Source organism: Carcharodon carcharias, chromosome 6 (assembly GCF_017639515.1).
Source record: "Carcharodon carcharias isolate sCarCar2 chromosome 6, sCarCar2.pri, whole genome shotgun sequence".
Classification (NCBI taxonomy): Eukaryota; Metazoa; Chordata; class Chondrichthyes; order Lamniformes; family Lamnidae; genus Carcharodon; species Carcharodon carcharias.
This window is the reverse complement of record NC_054472.1, coordinates 62,348,620-62,368,558: the sequence shown is the minus strand read 5'-3', so window position 1 is coordinate 62,368,558 and position 19,939 is coordinate 62,348,620. Positions and strand designations below refer to the sequence as shown.

Below are 19,939 nucleotides of genomic sequence, written 5' to 3'. Positions count from 1 at the left end.
TCCATATTTTAAAAGATCTCAAAATTACTTATCAAACAAGGCAGGGGGGAATGCTTTAACCAAACAGAAATAGCTAATATGTGTTTGAACTTTAACATCAATTTAATTGTCAATGTTTTAATGCATCGCATAAAGAGTCACCCTTTCTTTCCTCAACTGTATATGCATTAGTACAATTATATAATATATAATTAGTGGGCGGGCAGAGACTGTTAAAAACTTACCAAAGACTGCTGTGTCAAAATGCAATTGATGTGATTGAACATGACTGTCAACATTCTTAATTATAATATGCAATGTTCAACATCTGCACGTTTTTAAGAACTAAGAGACACATTGACTCGATGTATCAATTTGATTTGGCAGAAAATATTTTCTTGAAGGGAGGAAAGATCTTTTTTAAATGAATGAGATGTGGGCATCACTGGTATGGTTACCATTTATTGCCATTTCCTAATTGCCCTTGAGAAGGTGGTTATGGGCTGCCTTCTTGAACCGCTGCAATTTGTGTGGTGAAGGTACTCCTATGGTGCTGTTTAGGGAGGGTGTTCCAGGATATTTGCCCAGACGGTGAAGGAATTGTGATATAACGGCCAAAGGTCTTTCCATTCGGATCGGAAACCCTATTTCTGACCCTGATCAGACAAAAAATGCACATTTGCCTTCACTGATTTTTTTGAACGATCTTCCTTTGAAGGATCCTTCACATCCGAACCATTACTTCCATAGGCAGCAGTGAAGCGAATCTGCACAGAAGTCACGCCCCCTTTTTACAGCACTAGCTACCACATTCTGGTCAGCAAAGAGTTTAAATGTCCCAAAGATACTTTGAAAACATTTATGTAGATAAGGTAAACGTGTAGGGTAAGGTGGGTAAGAGGATAAGGGTGGTAAGGGGTAGGGAGGGTAAGGGGGTAGAGCAGCAGCTGGGTAAAGTGGCAGGTGGATTGGGTGATCGGTGAGTAAGGTGTTTAGAGTGGGTATGAAGTGGGTGGGGTGGTAGGTGAGTGAGATGGGTAGCGTGACAAGTGGGACAAGTGGGTGAAGTGGGTGGTGTGGGTAGGCTGGCTGGTGGGTGAGGGGATAAGTGTGAGCAGTGGATAACATGTCCGGTGGGTGAGTGGGCAGGTGGGTCAGAGAGTAGTCAGGCCGAGGGCTAGTCAGGTCAGGTTGGGGGGGAGTTGGGGTCCAGGGTTGCAGTCAGGCAGTCAGGAGGTAGTTGGGGGGGAGGGGGGGGGGTGTCAGGAGTGGGGGGGAGCTGTTATTGTGAGTGATTGGGAGTCAGTTATATAGATACAGAGGGGCTAGATAAGGTTTTTACCTGCTTAATATTTCCTGGCTAACATTTCCAGGTAAGTAAGGCAGAACTGTTTGAAGTCTTCAGCTCTAACTCATAATTGGAGACTTTATCGGAGGGGCCTGGGGCGTAGGGGAATTGCCCATCAGAAGTTCAAGTTTCCCAGGCAATTCCCACAATTTCCTTGGGTTGGGACTTCCAAGGGGTCATGCAGCGCATATTCTGAGGTACGTCCAGTGCCTGACTATCAAGAGGCCGGAAGATCTGGGCCATTTTCTTCCAGATGGTAGAGGTCATAGGTTTGGGAGGTACTGTTGAAAAAGCCTTGATGAATTGCTGCAGTACATCGTCTAGATAGTACACACTGCAGATACATTAAGCCAGTGGTGGATTGAGTGAAAGTTTAAGTGGTGGTTGAGGTGCCATCCAGTGGGTTGCTTTTTCCTAGATGGTGTTGAGCTTTATTGGAGCTGCACCCATCCAGGCAAGTGGACAGCAGTTCATCACACTCCTGACTTGTGCCTTGTAGGTAGTGGGAATGCTTTGGTGGGTCAGGAGGTGAGTCACTTGCTGTCGAATTCTGAGCCTCTGGCCTGGTCTCATATCCACAGGATTTAAATGACTGGCCAGTTAGCATTCCGATTAATTGTGACCCACAGCATGTTGAAAGTGGGGGATTCAATAATGGAATACATAGAAAGTAAAAGGGAGCTAGTTAGACCCCCTCTTTATGGAAATGGTCATTGTGTTTGTATGGCACAAATGTTACTTGACATGTAACAGCCCAGGACTGGAAATCATCCTGGTCTTTCTGAATGCAGCCACAGACTGTTTCATTATCTGAGGAATAAGAAGACAAGATCACAAGAGATAGGAGCAGGAGTAGAAAACAAGGCCCTTCACACCTGTTCTGTCATTCAGATCTGGGGATTCAACTCGACTTTGCTGCCTGCTCCCCATATCCCTTGATTTTCTGAGAAATCAAAATTTGTCTATGCCAATCTTAAATATAGTCAATGAGGGAGCATCCACAACCCTCTGGGATAAAAAAAATCCAAAGATTCACAGCCTGTTGACTAAAGAAATTCCTTCTCATTTTACTCCTAAATGTTTGACCCCTTATCCTGAGACTGTACCCCGGTATTCTAGATTCCTCAGCCAGGGGGAAAAAACCTCACAGTGCCGACACTGTCAAGCCCCTTCAGAATCATGTACGTTTCAATAAGATCATCTCCATTCTTCTAAACTCCAATTTTCTCACTCTCTCATCATAAGACAATCCTCTCATCCCATGAACAAATCTAATGAACCTTTGCTGCACCATGTCCAATAAAAGTATATCCTTCCTTAGATATGGAGGTTAAAACTGCACACAATACTCATGGGCTGAATCTTCTGGCTGACGTGCGGGTGGCGGAGTCCACATGCCAGCGCTTAAAATATTGCACGAGCGTCCCGACATCAGCACGTGACATTGTGATATTTCGGTCGGCGGGCGTGCTATGCCGCGGGACGCGCGCACGCCATTAATTAAAGGCCTTGTTAAGGCCATTAACTCTCCAATCGACCAGGATTTTGAGGAGCCCGTGCAAACTTCGGCTCAGTGCACAGGCCCAACGGGCAGGTGGGTAAGTGATGTTTTACAAACCTCATCCAGTGGCGGGATGAGGTTTGATATCAGATTTAAAAACGTTTAATAAAGGTTTTGTGTACTTCATTAACATGTCCCATCTTGTGTGACATTTTCACATGAGGGGGACATGTTAATGAATTATTTATTGTTCTATTTTTAATTTTTGACAGCCTTTCAGCGATCTCCCTGAGGCAGTACTTTGCCGCAGGGAGCTGTATGCTCTTTCGCGCGCATGCATGAAAGAGCGCACTCTCGCAGTTGGGGAATCCCCCCCACCGGCACAGGAAGCACATAGCATAGCGCTTCCTGTCGGGTGGCACGCTGGGCAGACCTTAATTGGCCTGTCCTCTTAAAATGGTGGTGGGGCTCGTTTCGGCAGCGGCGATCGGCTGCCTACTGCCGCCGAGTCGGTCGGGCCCGCCTGCCCATCAAGGGCAAAATTCTGCCCCATGTGTGGTCTCACCAAAGCCTTGCATAATTGTACCAAGACTTTCTTATTTTTGTACTCAAAGCCCATTGCAATAAAGGCCAACAAGACATTTGCCTTCCTGATTGCTTGCTGTACCTGCATGCTAAATTTCTGAATTCCTTGTATGTGCACATCCAAGTCTCTCTGACATCAACACTTACAAGTTCCACACCTTTTGTAAAGCATTCTGCTTTTCTATTCTTACAAAAAAAGTGAATATCCTTGCACTTCCCCACGGTACACTCCGTCTGACATCTTGCTGCCCACTCACTTAACCTCTCTGGATCTCTTTGCAGCCTCTGTGTCCTCCTCACAACTTAGATTTTCACCCAGCTTTGTATCATCAGCAAACGTAGATCCATTACTCTCTGTCTCTTTGTCTAAGTTATTAATATAGATTGTAAATAATTGAGGCTTCAGCACTGATCTTTGCTGTCAACTTGAAAATGTCCCATGTATACCGACCCTTTGCTTTCTGCTCGTTAACCAATCATCTATCCATACTAAAATAATACTTCCAACTTCACCAGCAATATGTTGCCTATTAACCTTTTGTGAAGCACTTTATCGAATGTCTTTTAGAAATTTAAGTATCTACTGGTTCCCCTTTAACTACTCTACTCATTGGCAGAATTTTGCCCTTGGTGGGTGTGCGGGCCCCACCTGCTCGGCGGCGGGCGGACAGCCGACCCCCGCTGCTGAAACAGGATCCGCCGCCATTTTAAGTGGGCAGGCCAATTAAGGCCTGCCCTGCCAGCTGCCCAACAGGAAGCACTTCCTGTGCAGGGGGAAGGGAATCCCCAGCTGTCAAACTGCGCTCTTTCACACATGTGCGCGAAAGAACGCACTGCTCCCTGAGACAAAGTGCTGTCTCAAGGAGATTAGTGACAGTCTAAAAAAACTTTAAAAATAGAAAAATAAAAATGTTATTAACATGTCCCCCTCATGTGTCATGTGACAATGTCACATGAGATGGGACATGTTAATAAATATAACATTACGTTTATTAAAGTTTTTAAAAAGGAACATGAAACCTCATCCCGCCAGTGGATGAGGTTTCATGTATTATCAGAAGCTATTGGCCTGCCCGCCAGCCTTAAGGTTGGACGGGCAGGGCCTTTAATTACTTTAAGTACCCTGTCAATGGCCTTAATTGGCCATTGACAGGTCGATGGGCGGACAGCTGATTTCACTGTCCGCCCGCCTTCCTGAAAATTTAAAGGGCCCCGACGTCATCCTGCGTCATTTTCCCGTCGGCGAGCGGGCCCCGCCCCCAAATTGCCGACAGGAAAATCCTGGCCATTATATCCACAAAAAAAAACAACAAATTTGACAAAGACCATTTCTCTTTTGTAAAACAACGTTGACTTTATCTAAGTAAACTTTGATTTTCTAAATACATTGTTTAGACTTCCTTAATAATAGATTCCACTGTTTTCGCAATGACTGCTGCCAGGTTAATTGGCCTGGAGTTCCCTATTTTCTCTCTCCCTCACTTCTTGAAAGCAGTGTCACATCTGTTAACTTTGATCTGGGATTATTCTGAGACCATTCCAAAATTTAGAGGATTTTGGAAAACCATGGCCAGAGCATCCATACTCCTTGAGCTATATTTTTTAGAACCTTAGGTTGTGGGTCATCAGGTCCTGAGATTTGTTGGAATTTAGTCCTTAGGTTTCTCCAGTACTTTTTCTCTGCTGATATTAATTTCCTCAATTTCCTAATTCGTTTTAGTGCCATGGTTGCCCTCTATTTATGATACATGTGTCTTCTACTGCAAAGCCAGACACAAAATATTTGTTCAATGTCACTGCCATTTCTTCATTCCCCATGATCATTTCTCCTGTCTCAGCTTATAAGGAACCAATGTTTGCTTCAGCTACTCTCTTCCTTTTTAAATGCTTGTAAAAACTCCTACAATCTGTTTTTAAATTCCTGGCTAGTTTGCTCTCATTACTCATTTTTTCCCCTTTTTATTAACATTTTGGTGGCCCATTTCTGTTTTCTAACACACTCCCAATCCTCAGGCTTGGTACTAACTTTTGCAATAACATAAGCCTCTTCTCTGAATCTAATCTTATCCTTGACTTCCTGAGTAAGCTACGTTTGAATCTTTCTTTGCTGAGTTTTTGCTTGTCAATGGAATGTATTTTTATCAAACATTTTGAATTGTTTCTTTAAATATTTCCCACTTTATTTATGGCCATCCCTTTTAGACGTTTTACACAATCAGCCTTAGGGAATTCCCCTTCTCATACCAATGGAATTGACTATGTTTAAGTTTAAGATTTTGTTTGCGATAGGAGTATATTGCTTTCAAATTTAACGTGGAGTTCAGTTCTATTAATAGCACTCATTCCCAGAGGATGTTTTACTATGTGATTACTAATTAGTCCTGCCTCATTACACAATCTCGCTCTCTCTTCGGGTACCATGCCCTAAGAGGGCATTGGTGGCCATAGATCTCCATGTCAATCTTGCTCTAGAGGGGTGGATTGTCTTCATTAGTGGTACATTCATCCAGGTGAGAGGCTCTTTAAAAAGATCATTCTTCGTCTACCTCAATATCTTTTACCATCTACCTTTCCCATCAGAATCAAACGTTCCAATTCATGATTTCACTGGGAGCATTTTCTCCCCGTCGGGGGAGGGGGGTAGTGGGGCTGGGGCGGGAGTGGGCGTGGGTGGGCATGCAGCTGATCGCGGGCAGCGATCGGCTGCATGCCACCATTGTATATGGGCCAGCCAATTAAGGCCCGCCCAGCGTGATGCGCACCCGGAAGCACTGAGCGCTCCCTGTGCGGGCGGGGGGAGGAGATTGAATCAGGGCCTGTGCTCTTTCACGCACATGTGCAAAAGAATGCAAAAATCTCCCTGAGGCACAGAGCTGCCTCAGGGAGATTAGTTTGATTTTAAAAAACTTAAATTAATAAAGAAAGAAAAAATTGAGACATATCCCCTCATGTGACAGTGTCACATGAGCTGGGACATGTCTATGAATTTTATTTAAAAATTTGATTCAAGTTTAAAAACTTTCATGAAATCTCACCCAGCTCGTGGATGAGGTTTCATGATAAGTATGAAGGCCGCCTGGACTCTTCACCTGCCCATCAACCTTAAGGTTGGATGGGCAGCCATGTTAATTACTTTAATTGATGTTTCAATGGCCTTAATAGGCCTTTGACAGTTCAGTGGGCGAGCAGTGCGTGCCTGCCGAACTGAAGATCTGAATGATGCGTGGTGACATCGGGACACATGCCCGATGTCATCGCGCATCATTTCATGTGTCAGCAAGCGGAACCCACCCTCACATGCTGACCCGAAGATTCTGGCCCATATTACTTGCCCTAGAAATTCCAACTGTTCATTCCTGAACTTGGTCAGCAGAGTTCTTTCAGTCTCAGATTTTACTAGCACCTCTTCATTGGTAGTGTAACATGTCCAAGATATCTTCTTTATTTACCTCAAAAACCATAACTCTGCAGCCTCAATTCTTCTCTGCATTGCTTCACTGATCGTCTAACAATTATTTCTGTATGTCAAAATTGGCGTGATGTAGATTCCAGTATTCTCAGCTTCGTTGTCATGGCTAATTTTGAGTTGATCATAATCCTTTTTATTTTCTGAAATGCATGTTTGGCCATTTCAGTCCTTCACCTTATTTCTTGGTCGCCCTTTCTGTCTGATGCTAACATACTTCCCATGTAACAAAACGTGTCTACTTGTTTGATCTTTTTGTTTTTCACTGTGATCTTACATTCTGCTATTATTTTCATTTTGGACACGATGAGATGTTTTGTTTTCTTACAATTTATGCTCAGCCCTTTCTTCTCACTTTCACTCACTACTCCATCGAAAATCACTTGCAGCTTCTCTTCATAGTCAGCAATAAGAACATTGCCGTCGGCATATCTTATTATTAAAGTTGTAACCTCCAACTAATAATCCAGCAACAATGAACAAATGAACAATAAAGAACAACTTAGGAAGATTTTCAATCTCTCTATGAATATTTTCACTATACAAACTGAATAAATCTGGGAAGAAGACACATCCCTGTAGGACCCCTCTTTTAATCCTCAGAAAATCGCTTAGATCATTCTCGACTTTTATGGCTACAGTTTGTTCCCACTAAACATTTCTTATTCTTATCACACTAAGATCTTTGCCATCAAGGTCAAGAGGCTCTAACATGCTCATCAGTTCTTCATGTTTCACCTTATCAAAAGCCTTGCTATAATCAATAAAATACATGAATACATCTTTTTTCATCTCATTACACACCACTCGATCTAAAATAGCTTTATTCCCTGTTGGTTCCACAATGTATTGCTCCAGGAATGTCACATTTTACAAACTAATCTTCTGGACCACCCTTGCCAATTTGATTGTTCCAGTGTATATGAAGAATGAAACTGAGTGCTGTACAATCATCAGCAAACATTTGATCATGTGATGGAGGGAAGGTCATTGATAAAGTAACTAAAGATGGTTGGGTCTAGGAGACTACCCTGAGGAACTCCTGCAGTGATGTTCTGGAGCTGAGATGATTGGGCTTCAACAACCAAAACCATCTTCCTTTGTGCTTCACGCTAGCCAGTGGAGAGTTTCCCCCAATTCCCGATGGCTTCAATTTTATTAGGGTTCTTTGGCGCCATGTTTGGTCAAATGTTGTCTTGTTGTCACAAGCAGTCGCTCTTGCCTCACCTCTGGAATTCTTTTTTGTCCACATTTAGACTGTTATGACATCTGGAGCTAAGTGGTCCTGCTGGATCTCAAACTGAGCAGCTATTGTTAACTTGCACGGTCAATGATACTTCCCATAAATTTGCTGATGATTGGATGGTAATTTTCCACATTCAATTTGTCTTGCTTTTTGTGGATAGGGCACACCTGGTCAATTTCCCACTTTGTTGGGAACATACCTGCACTCTAGCCATTCTGGATGTCAGGGTCCATAGTCTTTGCTGTATCATGTTGTGTTTAGCCATATCCTGCAGGAGTTCCTCAGGGTAGTCTCCTAGACCCAACCATTTTTAGTTACTTTGTCAATGACCTTCCCTCCATCACATGGTCAAATGTTTGCCGATGATTGTACAGCACTCAGTTTCATTCTTCATATACACTGGAACAATCAAAGTGGCAAAGGTGGTCCAGAAGATTAGTTTGTAAAATGTGATATTCCTGGAGCAATACATCGTGGAATTGAATTGGCTGAAAATTGGCATCTGTAATGGTGGGGACTACAGAAAGCGGAAGCTGGATCATCCACTCAGCCCTTATGGCTGAAGATGGTTGCAATCACCTCAGCCTTGATTTTTGGACTCACTTTCTGGCTCCACCATCACTGATGATGGAGATGCTCATGGAGCCTCTTCCTCCTGTTAGTTATTTAATTGTCAATTGACAGGTCAGGATTGGATGTGGCATGACTGCAGAGCTTTGATCTAATCCATTGGTTTCAGAATTGCATATCTCCGACTATCGCATACTGTTTTCATTGTTTAGCATGCATCTAGGCCTATGTTGCAGCTTCATCAGTTTGGCACCTTATTTTCAGGTACACCTTACGCTGCTTCTGACATGCTCTTTTGCACTCTTCATTGAACTAAAGCTGATTACCTAGCTTGAAGGTGATGGTAGAGTGAGGTATATGTGGTTACAGACAGTGGTGGAATGCAATTTTGGCACTGCTAATGGCCTGCAGCATTTCACAGATGCTCAGCTTTGAGCTGCGAGATCTGTTCTGTATCTATTCCATTTAAGCATGGCGGTAGTGCCACACAATACGATGCAGGGTTTCATTGCTGTGAAGATGCTATTTTATCTCCCTTGCCTGTGCTGTAGTTACTCCAACTAATAGTGTCATGGGCAGATGCACTGTAACAGACAGATGGACGAGGTCAAGTGGATTTTTCCCTCACAACGGTTCTTAAGTCTAATCTGGCAGCTATGTCCTTCAGGACTTGGCCTACTCAGTCAGTAGTGGCGCTACTGAGCACCCTTGGCAATGGACATTGAAGGTCCCCATGCATTCTGTGCACTTATTCCAAGTGCTGTTGAATATGGAGGAATACTGATTCATCAGCTGAGGTGGCAATCAGCAGGAGGTTTCCTTGCCCATGTGTGAGCTGATGTCATGAGACTTCATGGGCTCTGGAGTCAATTGTAAGGCCTCCAATGGCAATTTCCTCCTGATGATATGTAGCCTTGCTGCCACCTCTAGTGGGTCTGAGCTGCCAGGAGAACAGGAAATACCCAGGGACAATGATGGAGGAATCTGGGACATTGGCTAATTGGTATGATCCTGTGAGTATGACTATGTCAATCTGTTGACCAGTCTGTAGGTCATATCTCTCATGGTTATCTTGACTGAGTGTGTCATTGTTGTGTTCAAATCCATCGCCTACATTGATGTAGGATGGCCCATCCTGTTTTATTATTATACTTTTTTGTAATGGTTTGTTACATCTAATAGCTTGCTGGTCCACTTCAGAGATAGTTAAGAGTCAGCCATAGTTATGAGTCTGGAGTCATAGGTGGCCAGCCAGGCTAATGACCAGCAGGTTTCCTTGCCTAAAGGACATTAAATAACCAGTTGACTTTTTATGGCAATCCTGTAGCTTTATGGTCAGGCTATTAACTATTGCTCATAGCAGCTCCTTCTTCCAGATTTATTTAATTAATGAATTCAAATTCATAATTTGCCATGGTGGGATTTAAAGCCACATCTCTGGATAATTAACCTAGCCCTCTGGATAACTAGACCAGTGACATAATCACTATACAGCCAAACCTCTTAATTTGTTTGACATGATTTGTTTAACATTCTATGATGTGGACAAAAATAAAAAAAAGTAAATAGCAAATAAATATAATCAATGAGGAAGAAACACAACAGTGGCTGTTGACTTTGAGTTCATGACATTTTAAAAACTTCCATAATTACTAATTACAGAGTTTTAAGAGAAACCTTTTCAGTTGTCCATTTTCAATCATAAAGCACAGGACCAGCAAAAATCAATGTATTCTTCATTAATTCAAGCATGGTAATTTAAAATATAAGCTTAGTCCAATCAAATTTTAGAATGTCTGAATGGTGTGAGAGCTGTAAATTGCTTCCTCTAAATTCATGGCATCACTTGAACAACTGAAGAGTTAATCATGTCTGTATCACACTTTCAAAGATGCTCATTACCAATGGCCTCTGCTTGATGAATGGCCAGCTGGTGAATCAAGTGTGCTTTATCAGACTGTCCATTCATGTTCCCATCCATCTGCTGCCTAGTTCTTATACAGCGAATTTTAGCCTTTGAAAATATTTCAGCTGATATCATACAGGTTTGTTTAACTATTTAAAAATCATAAAATTATTTTCACATCATGAGAATGTTCGTGAATCTCTCCATGTTAATTCTCCTCCGTCTAAAGATCAAAGGCTTTCCTTACAACGAAACTATGTCATAAAGATTGAGTATGATGTACATTTTAAGTATTCCTAGGTTATAAGTAAACATTAAAAAAGACTGCGCCCTGATTTATATTATCATGATAAAAGCAACAGTTCTGGGCGTTATATTTGGCATTTTCATCTTAATTTACTTTCTTTTCTGTTTATATGCTGCACACTATGGCATACAAATGCTCTACTTTGTTTACTAATTAATTGAATGTGGCTGCTGGGGTCATTCTGCAAATTTTCACATGATATGAAGATCTGTCTGAATATCAGGACTGCTGTACTGTCTCAGTTGAATCTTGATGTGTTGGAAGAGTGGACTCATGACTGGCAAAAGATGTTGAATTTGGAGAAGTCCAGGGGAAACTCTCAACATTCTTACACATTTCAAAGAAAACCAATAAAAAAGGCGGGGAAAAGAAAGTGACCTGATTGAGGTTTAGAAGATGAAGAAGAAAATAGATTGTGTTCCAGTTGACAGTTTGTTGAATTAAATAGGTCACTGAGGACCAGGGGTTCAGAATTTTAAGTTGTACAAGACCAGGTCTAGGCCCTGAATTTTCAGAATGGCAGGGAACCCTGCCAATTGTAGCAGGCCTGATGCCACTTCACGCTCTAACGAGCATTGATTGGCATAAGACGGGACTTCTGCCACTCCAGAAAGAGCGCTTCAGTGGCTGGAAGAGGCACTGCAGGGAGCTGCGTGGAACTAAGTGCCAGGAACCGGAGGAGAGGTGATTGGCAGGAGTCTCTGGGCAGGGAGGATAAGGAAGGCCTGGGGGGGTCGCAAAGGGAGCGATCGGGGCCTGGGGGATAGGCCGGTGGTTAAGAAGGGAGGTCTGGAATTTCAAAACACAAGTTGAGGGGTTAAGGAAAAAAACAATTGCTGAGCAAAACTATAGCAATGTCATAGCAATAAATTGTTAAGTTAACAAAGAGTAATTAATAGAAATGACCAGAGTGTGAGAGGGTCAGAGTGTGTGTGAACAGCTCACTTCCAGTCTCAGTTTGCTCATGCATTCACCCTCACCAGCTGTGAGTGGGTGTGTGTGTATGTGTTGGCGTGTGGTGGTGAGAGTGAGTGAGAAACCTGAGACTGGGCATAAGGCTGACTCAGACTCATCCCCAAACACTCAATCATTCTTTCGCACTCACCCCCACACACTCACTCAGTCTCTTGCACCCTCCCCCAACACACTCACTAAGTCTCTCGTCTTCCCCCGCACACACTCATTGACTCAATCTCTCGCACATCCCCAACTCCCTCACTCACTCTTTATTCCCACACACACATTCATTAACTAATCTCACTCCCATGCAAACATTCACATGCATACACAGTCAGTCTCTCACTCGCCTCCCCCCACCGCCCCCCAACACACACACACATACACACACACATGCACACACCCTTACTCCCACTCACCATGGCACCATCTCCTCCCTCAGCCCACCAAAACGTCGTCCTTCCCTGGCCCAACGAGAATTTGCCCTCCCCGGGCCCAACGTACCTGGCTCCCCATCTCCAGCACCACCATCACTTCGCTCCGCAGGCTCCAGCCCCGGCAAACCTTCACTGCCTTCGACCAGACAACCCTCAGAACACTCACCAACGCCGGTGTTTTCAGCTCTGAGGAAGGGTCATTTGGAATCAAAACTTAACTCTGGTTCTCTCTCCACAGATACTGCTTAACCCGCTGAGTTTTTCTAGCATTTTCTGTTTTTGTTTCTGAACTTTAAGGATTTATTTGGACAGCCAAGGTACCCTTTAGAGAGCTAAGGTACCCCTTTTGGTTTGGTACGGAACACCTCTAGGGGAGGTAAGGTGCCCTTTGGTGGAGGTCAGGTGCCCTTTGGAATTGTTAAAAGTGGTTGGGAATGTGGGTTAAATATGCATAAACTCATTACTGTCAAATTCATTGGAACTGTCAACAGGCCTATCAAAATAAACTGCCAAAACTGTCAGAAGTACCTGTCAAAGGGGCCTGTCAAGCTGTCAAGGCATTTAAAAGTCCTGCCTTTAAAAATAGCAGGAGGGTTAAAAAAAGTTATTGCCTGCTTTTTCACTCTGTCTGCTGACATAAGCCTGAGGGCTTCCATTACTGGATTACTGATGCATGACTGATTTCATAACGATCCATTATCACAGCAGGGTGCCTGTAATTTTACAGTTTGATTGAAAACTACAAAGGTATTAGACACAGAGATAAAAACAAAAAAACTGCGGATGCTGGAAATCCAAAACAAAAACAGAATTACCTGGAAAAACTCAGCAGATCTGGCAGCATCGGCGGAGAAGAAAAGAGTTGACGTTTCGAGTCCTCATGACCCTTCGACAGAACTTGAGTTCGAGTCCAGGAAAGAGCTGAAATATTTCAGCTCTTTCCTGGACTCGAACTCAAGTTCTGTCGAAGGGTCATGAGGACTCGAAACGTCAACTCTTTTCTTCTCCGCCGATGCTGCCAGATCTGCTGAGTTTTTCCAGGTAATTCTGTTTTTGTAAAGGTATTAGACTCTTTGAAGTGGGGCTTGTTATAGGAGATTGTGCATTTGAATTACATGTTTGCTGTTATAAGGTTTTCTTTCTTTCTTTCTTTATTTCCGCAGAGACTGTCAAAAATTGCCATGGCCGACTATATTTCCAGTCGTCAAAGCGGGGTATTGGGAAAAGTTTCCAATAAGCAATAATCGTGCGTTGGTTAAACCTCATTGGCTATGATACTGCCACTGCACAAAGCAGAAATGTCAATGTAGTAAATTGGTTTTTGTAAATGAGAATGTTTTTTCAATGTAGTGAAGTCTGCAATAGACACTTCAAACTTTATTTTTTCTTATCTATGATTGGGTCTGAGGTCAGCCCATGGTGGATACTGGGGGAATTGGCATAGCCAATGCAACGGCAAAGGGTGGTGGGTGGGAGGTATGGGTTGGCATAAGTTGTCATTAAGTTGACATGGGGCTATGAAGGACCATGGGGGTGAGTACAGGGGCATAGGTTGGCATGGATAGAATGAGGGGCTTTGGGGTTGGTGGAGGGGTATATGTTGGTATGGAGGGTATAAATGATTATGGGGTGGGCACAGGGCATGGATTAGCATGGGTGGGACATGGGGAGTGTGTGGGGATTGGGTGGGGGGGTGGTGGCTGAGGGGATGTTTCATGTTTTATTATTTATTTTTAAATTTTGGACATAGTGCCTGGTCCCTGAGGCAGGCCCTCCGCCCAGCCTGCCTCAGTAACCAGGAGCCTCCTCAGTTTTTCCGGCATCACCCACTCTGACTTCTAATCAAGCCAACACCCCTGGAACAATAATCTGATGCTGGCAGCCATTTTTAAAAGTCGGATTCGCAGAGCCAGGAATGCTGCTGACTCTGTGGCTCCAACTTGCAGACAAAAATCTGGGCCTACGGGACTGAACTGTTGCAAAATTGGGGCACCTTACTCTCTTTCTTGTTGATTAGCCTGGTGGGAGAAGTTTCATTTTTACCCTTTTGAGTAATGCCTGATTTACCCAAGGGTGGAAAGCTTGGTGCAGGTTGGCAATAACCAAAGCTTAAGGACCCCAAATTAGTTCCTTTGGATTTTAAACGCACAAAATCACATTATCTGCCAGAACTGAGTACTGGTACATTTCCTGTTGCTTATCCGTCAGGGTCACCCTATTTATTAGTTCTGATGAAAGGTCATTCACCTGAAAAAATATTTCTCTTTGTATCTCTATAGCTGCTGCCTGCCCTGCTGAGTGTTTCCAGCATTTTCTTTCCTATTTCAGATTTCTAGCATCCGCAATTGATACTGTGCATGGTAGCATCATGAAAATATTACTGGACTAATAATCCAGAGGCCTGGACTAATACCCTAGCGCCTCAGAGACATAAGTACCCACTTATGTCTCTGAGTCAAAGACAAGTACAAATCCCACTTTGGCAGCTGGGGGGATTTAAGTTCAATTAATTAAATCATCCTGGAATGAAAAGCTAGTCTCATTAACAATGATCATGAAACTACCAGCTTGTCACAAAACTCATCTGGTTCGCTAATGTTTCCTCTCTTTAGGGAAGGAAATCCTTCACTGTTACCTGTTCTGGTCCACATTAGACTCCAGACCCACAGCAATGTGGTTGACCCTAAATGGCCTAGCAAGCCACACTGGTGTATCACACTGCTACAGAATAAAATCAAAAAAGAATAATTTGGATGGACCACCCGGCTTTGACCAAAACACCAAACGCGATAATGGCACACCTTCAACATTCTCCTCACTAACACCTGGGACCTGTGCCAAAATTGGGAGAGCTGTCCCACACACACATAGCCATCTTCACAGAATCATAAAATACTGCCAATATCCCAGACTCCTCCATTATCATTCCTGGCTATGCCCTGTCCCACCAGCAGGACAGACCACCAGAGGTGGCAGTACAGTGGTATACGGTCAGAGGTGAGGGACGGGGAAGTGGAGGGAGTTTGATGGGAGTGGCCTTGGGAGTCGTCCACCTTAACTCCAGATCCCATGAAGTCTCATGGCATCAGAAACATAGGCAAGGAAACCTACTGATGAATACCATCCTTGATCAACTAATGAATCAGTGTTCCTCCATATTGAAAAACATTTGAGGGGTGCAAAGGCACAGAATGTACGCTGATTAGGGGACTTCAATGTCTACCATGAAGCGTGGCTCTGCAGCACCACTACTGCTCAAGCTGATCAAGTCCTTAAGAAAATATTTTCCAGATGGTGAAGGAACCAGCACGAGGGAAGAAAAACAGCTTGATCTCATCTTCACCAATTTACCTGTTGCAGATGCATCTGTCCATGACAGCATTGGTCAGAGTGACCAGCTCACAGTCCTCGTGGAAACAACAATCCATCTTCACACTGAGGACTCTGTCCATCATGTTGTGTGGCAATAAATGGGATAGGTTCAGAACAGATCTAGTGATTCAAAATTGGATATCCACGAGGCACAGTGGGCCATCAGCAGCAGAATTATATTCCATTACAATCTGTAATCGCATGGCCTGACATATCCCTCACTTACCATTACCTTCAAGCTACAGGACCAACACTGATTCAATGAGGGGTTTAGGAGAAAATGCCACGAACAGCACCAGCCATAACTAAAAATGAGATGCCGACATGGTGAAGCCGATTTCTTCTCTCGTGTTGGTTTCTTCACTGCCTGCCACAGTCCAGTCCTGAAAATATTTTCCTATGGACTTGACAATATGGTGAGCTACAACACAAGACTACATCACTGCTAAACATCAGAAACAACATGCTATAAACAGATTGATCAGATCAAAACTCTGAAGTCCTGCCACATCCAGTCATGAATAGTAATGGACAATTAAACAACTAACTAAAGGAGGTGGCTCAATGAACATCCCATCCTCAATGATTGGGGAGCCCAGCACATCAATGCAAAAGACAACTCTGAAATGTTTTCAACCATCTTCAGCCAGAAATGCTGACTGGATGATCCATCTCAGCCTCCACCTGACATCCCCAGTATCAGAGATTCCATTCCAGCTAATTTCATTCACCCCACATTACACCAAAAAATGCCTGAGTGTACTGGATACAGCAAAGGCTATTGCCCCTGACAACATCCTGGCAGTAGTATTGAAGATTTGTCCTTTAGAACTAGCTGCATGTCTAATCAAGTTATTTCAGTACCACTACAGCACTGATATCTACCACAATGTGGAAAATTGTGCAGGTTTGCATTGTCCACAAAAAATGGGTCAAATGAAAATAAGCCAATTACTGCCCCATCAGCCTACTCTCAATAATCAGCAAAGTAATAGAAGGGGTCATTGACGGTGCTAACAAACAGCACTTATGATGCTCAGTTTGGGTTCCACCAGGGCCCACTTAGCTTCAGGCCCCATTACAGCCTTGGTCCAAACACGGAAAAAAGACAGTTGAATTCCAGAGTGAGGTGAGGTGAGCCATTAACAATAAGGCAGTATTTGACCAAGTAGGGCATCAAGGAGCCAAAGCAAAATTAAAGTCAATGAGATTAAAGGGGGAAACCCTCCGCTACCTGGAGTCATACCTAGCACAAAGGAAGATTGTCAGGTTGTTGGAGATCAATTATCTCAACCCCAGGATATTGTTGCAGGAGTTCCTCAGTGTCTTAAGCCCAACCATCTTCAGTTCGTTCATCAATGGCCTTCCCTCCATCATAAGCTTAAATGTAGGGATGTTTGCAAATGATTGCACAATGTTCAGTTCAATTTCCAAACCCTCAGATACTGAAGCAGCCTGTGCCCATATGCAGCAAAACCTGGACAACATTCAAGCTTGGGCTGATCAGTGGTAATATTCTCACCACACAAGTGCCAGGCAGTGACCATCTCCAACATAAGAAAACCTAACCATCTCCCATTGACATTCAATGGCACTACCATTGATGAATCCCCACCATCAACATTTTAAGGGTTACCATTGACCCAAAAATTTAACTGGGCCAACCATTTAAATATATGAGCAAGTCCAAGGCAGAGAATTCTGCAGTGAATAACTTACCTAACTCGCCAAAGCCGTTATAAATGTCATGTCCCTAAAACATGAAAGAGATCATACATTGTTTTAAGACTTTCCTGAATCAAAAGATGGCTGCTACAGGTCACATGATTCACAAGTTGGCTATCGTTTCTGGAAATTTCCAACAGCAGTTATAGGACAAAAGCTCAACCCTCATCCTTGTGGAATCTCACACCTGTCAATGTGAGGACACATTACAATCAATGAAACCAGGAACTAGCAGACGATACATCCCCCTAGCCTGGTTCTATAATAAAAGGGAAGCCATCAAAACCTGTTATAGCAGCAGAGACTCTAAAAGCCACCATTTATCTCCTAAGGTGAACAATGTATTTTGACCAGAGACATAGAAACTGCTTGTTAACCTGCAAATGACCCATTAACGGATAACATCATATGAGCTAAGCTTCTAGCCTTTAGAAAGTTTCACGATCACATTTCACGGCTTGCAACTCAGTCTGCTGTTTAAACTCGAGCCTGCAAACATCAAAGCAGGACTCCAGGCTGAACAACATTCTGCATCATCAAACTAAGCCTACTCAAACCCTATTTCTCTGGAAGATTCCTGTCATTGCCTACCAAGTAGACCAAGTCTTATATACCAACCTCATCTCACTGCATCATCATCAACTTCAAAGTTATCCTGAAAAACACTGTGTCAGTTAGCTGAACTGTAACTCCTCAATGAAGGAACCTTCACTTGACTCTGACTTTCTGGACTCTGGCAATCACGTGAACTAATACCCACATTTGTAGTGCTTTTTCTTTTAAGTTATTCATAGTTGTAAAAACTCCTCTTTCCTATCTTCTTATTGTGTGCTTGTGTGTGTGTATGAAGTTGTGACCATTTCCTGGGTTTGAATCTGTGAAAATACTTTACTTCTGATTTAACCCTAAATAGAGTTTGCTATGAGTCACTTCAAAAATTGACTGCACAAACAGAGGGTTTACGTCACAGCCTATTTCAAAAATTAAAACACCTCTGCTTATGGGTAGATGGCATGAAAAATAAAGGAGTTCAGTTTGCCTCCCTCCCACCCTCTGTAACATAAGGCACAAGTTAGGAGTGTGATGATCCATTGTTCTAGATGAGTACAGCTGCAACAACATTCAAGACAAGCAACACCACCCAGGATGAAGCAGCCGTCATGATTGGTTCCCCTTAGACATTCACAGGCACACTATGAACACAGTGGCCAGAATTTTCCTGTTGGTGATTTGGGGGTGGGGCCTGCTCGCCGATGGGAAAATGACATCGAATAACGTTGGGAGGAACCCCTGATGTCATCCCGGTCCATTTAAATCTTTAGGAAGGCGGACAGCGAAATCAGCTGTCCTCCCACTGACCTGTCAATGGCCAATTGAGGCCATTAACAGGATAATTAAGATCATTAAAGACGCTGCCCATCCAACCTTAAGGCTGGCGGGCAGGCCAGGAGCCCCAGCGGGCTTCTGAAAAATCATGAAACTTCATCCACTGGCAGGATGAGGTTTCATGTTTGTGTTTAAAAGCTTTAATAAAGTTTTGGTGCTTCTTATTAACATGTCCCATCTCGTGTGACATTATCACATGAGGGGGACATGTTAATAATGTTTTTATTTTTCTATTTTTAGAGTTTTTTAACCTATCACTAATCTCCCTGAGACAGCATTTAGTCTCAGGGAGCAGTGCACGAAAGAATGCACTTTGACAGTTGGGGATTCCCTCCCCCCACCCCGCCCCACCCGCACAGGAATGGCCCGCCCATTCAAAATGGCGGTGGGCCCCGTTTCGGCAACGAGGGTCGGCTGCCTGCCCACTGGCGAGCTGGTGGGGCCCGCACGCCCACCAAGGGCAAAATTCTGCCCAGGGTTTACTAACTATAAGATGCACTGGAGCAACTCTCCATGCTTCCGTTGAGAGCACCTTCCAAACCCATGACTTCTACCACCCAGAAGAACAAGGGTAGCAGAGGCGTGGGAACACCACCTCCTGCAAGTTCCCCTCCAAGTCATACGCCATCCTGACTTGGAACTATATTGTCATTCCTTCGCCGTGGCTGGGTCAAAATCCTGGAACTCCTTCCCTAATAGTACTACAACACAAGGACTGCAGTGGTCCAAGAATTTGGCTCATCACTACCTTCTCAAGGACAACTAGGGATCGGTAATAAATACTGGCCCTGTCAGCTACATTTATTTCCCATGAATGAATAAAAAAGATAATTTTTTACCGCTTTAAAAAATTTCTACAAGGAAGTCATTTTTTCTTGTCTCTGCACTCTCTTCATCAGTTTTCTCTTGAGCTTCTTCTGCCACTTCCCAACCCTCCTCCTCCCACATTACTATGAAAGCTCTGCAGTAATGTGACATAACATAAACCTGGATGATAATAACCCATTGACATTAATTAAGTCATTAAAGACGAGGCTGCTCCTTACCATCTCCTGCTTCAAAGGAATTTGGTGCCGTTTGTAGGCCTGCATCTACTATGCTGCAGCCTGCATTGTGCCACTGATCTCGCTATCACCCACAACAAGACTGGGGTG

At 43.5% G+C, this 19,939-nt stretch overlaps 1 protein-coding gene and 1 non-coding gene across 2 annotated transcripts in view; both read right to left on the bottom strand.

The window, feature by feature from the left end:
- Nucleotides 1–19,939, bottom strand: part of csmd3b (CUB and Sushi multiple domains 3b) — a 2,092,226-nt gene that overhangs the window by 1,620,853 nt on the left and 451,434 nt on the right. The gene's annotated exons all lie outside the window — the stretch shown is intronic.
- LOC121279493 lies at nucleotides 13,457–13,597 on the bottom strand. The gene has a single exon (XR_005943421.1). It is a non-coding gene; the product is annotated as a U4 spliceosomal RNA (small nuclear RNA).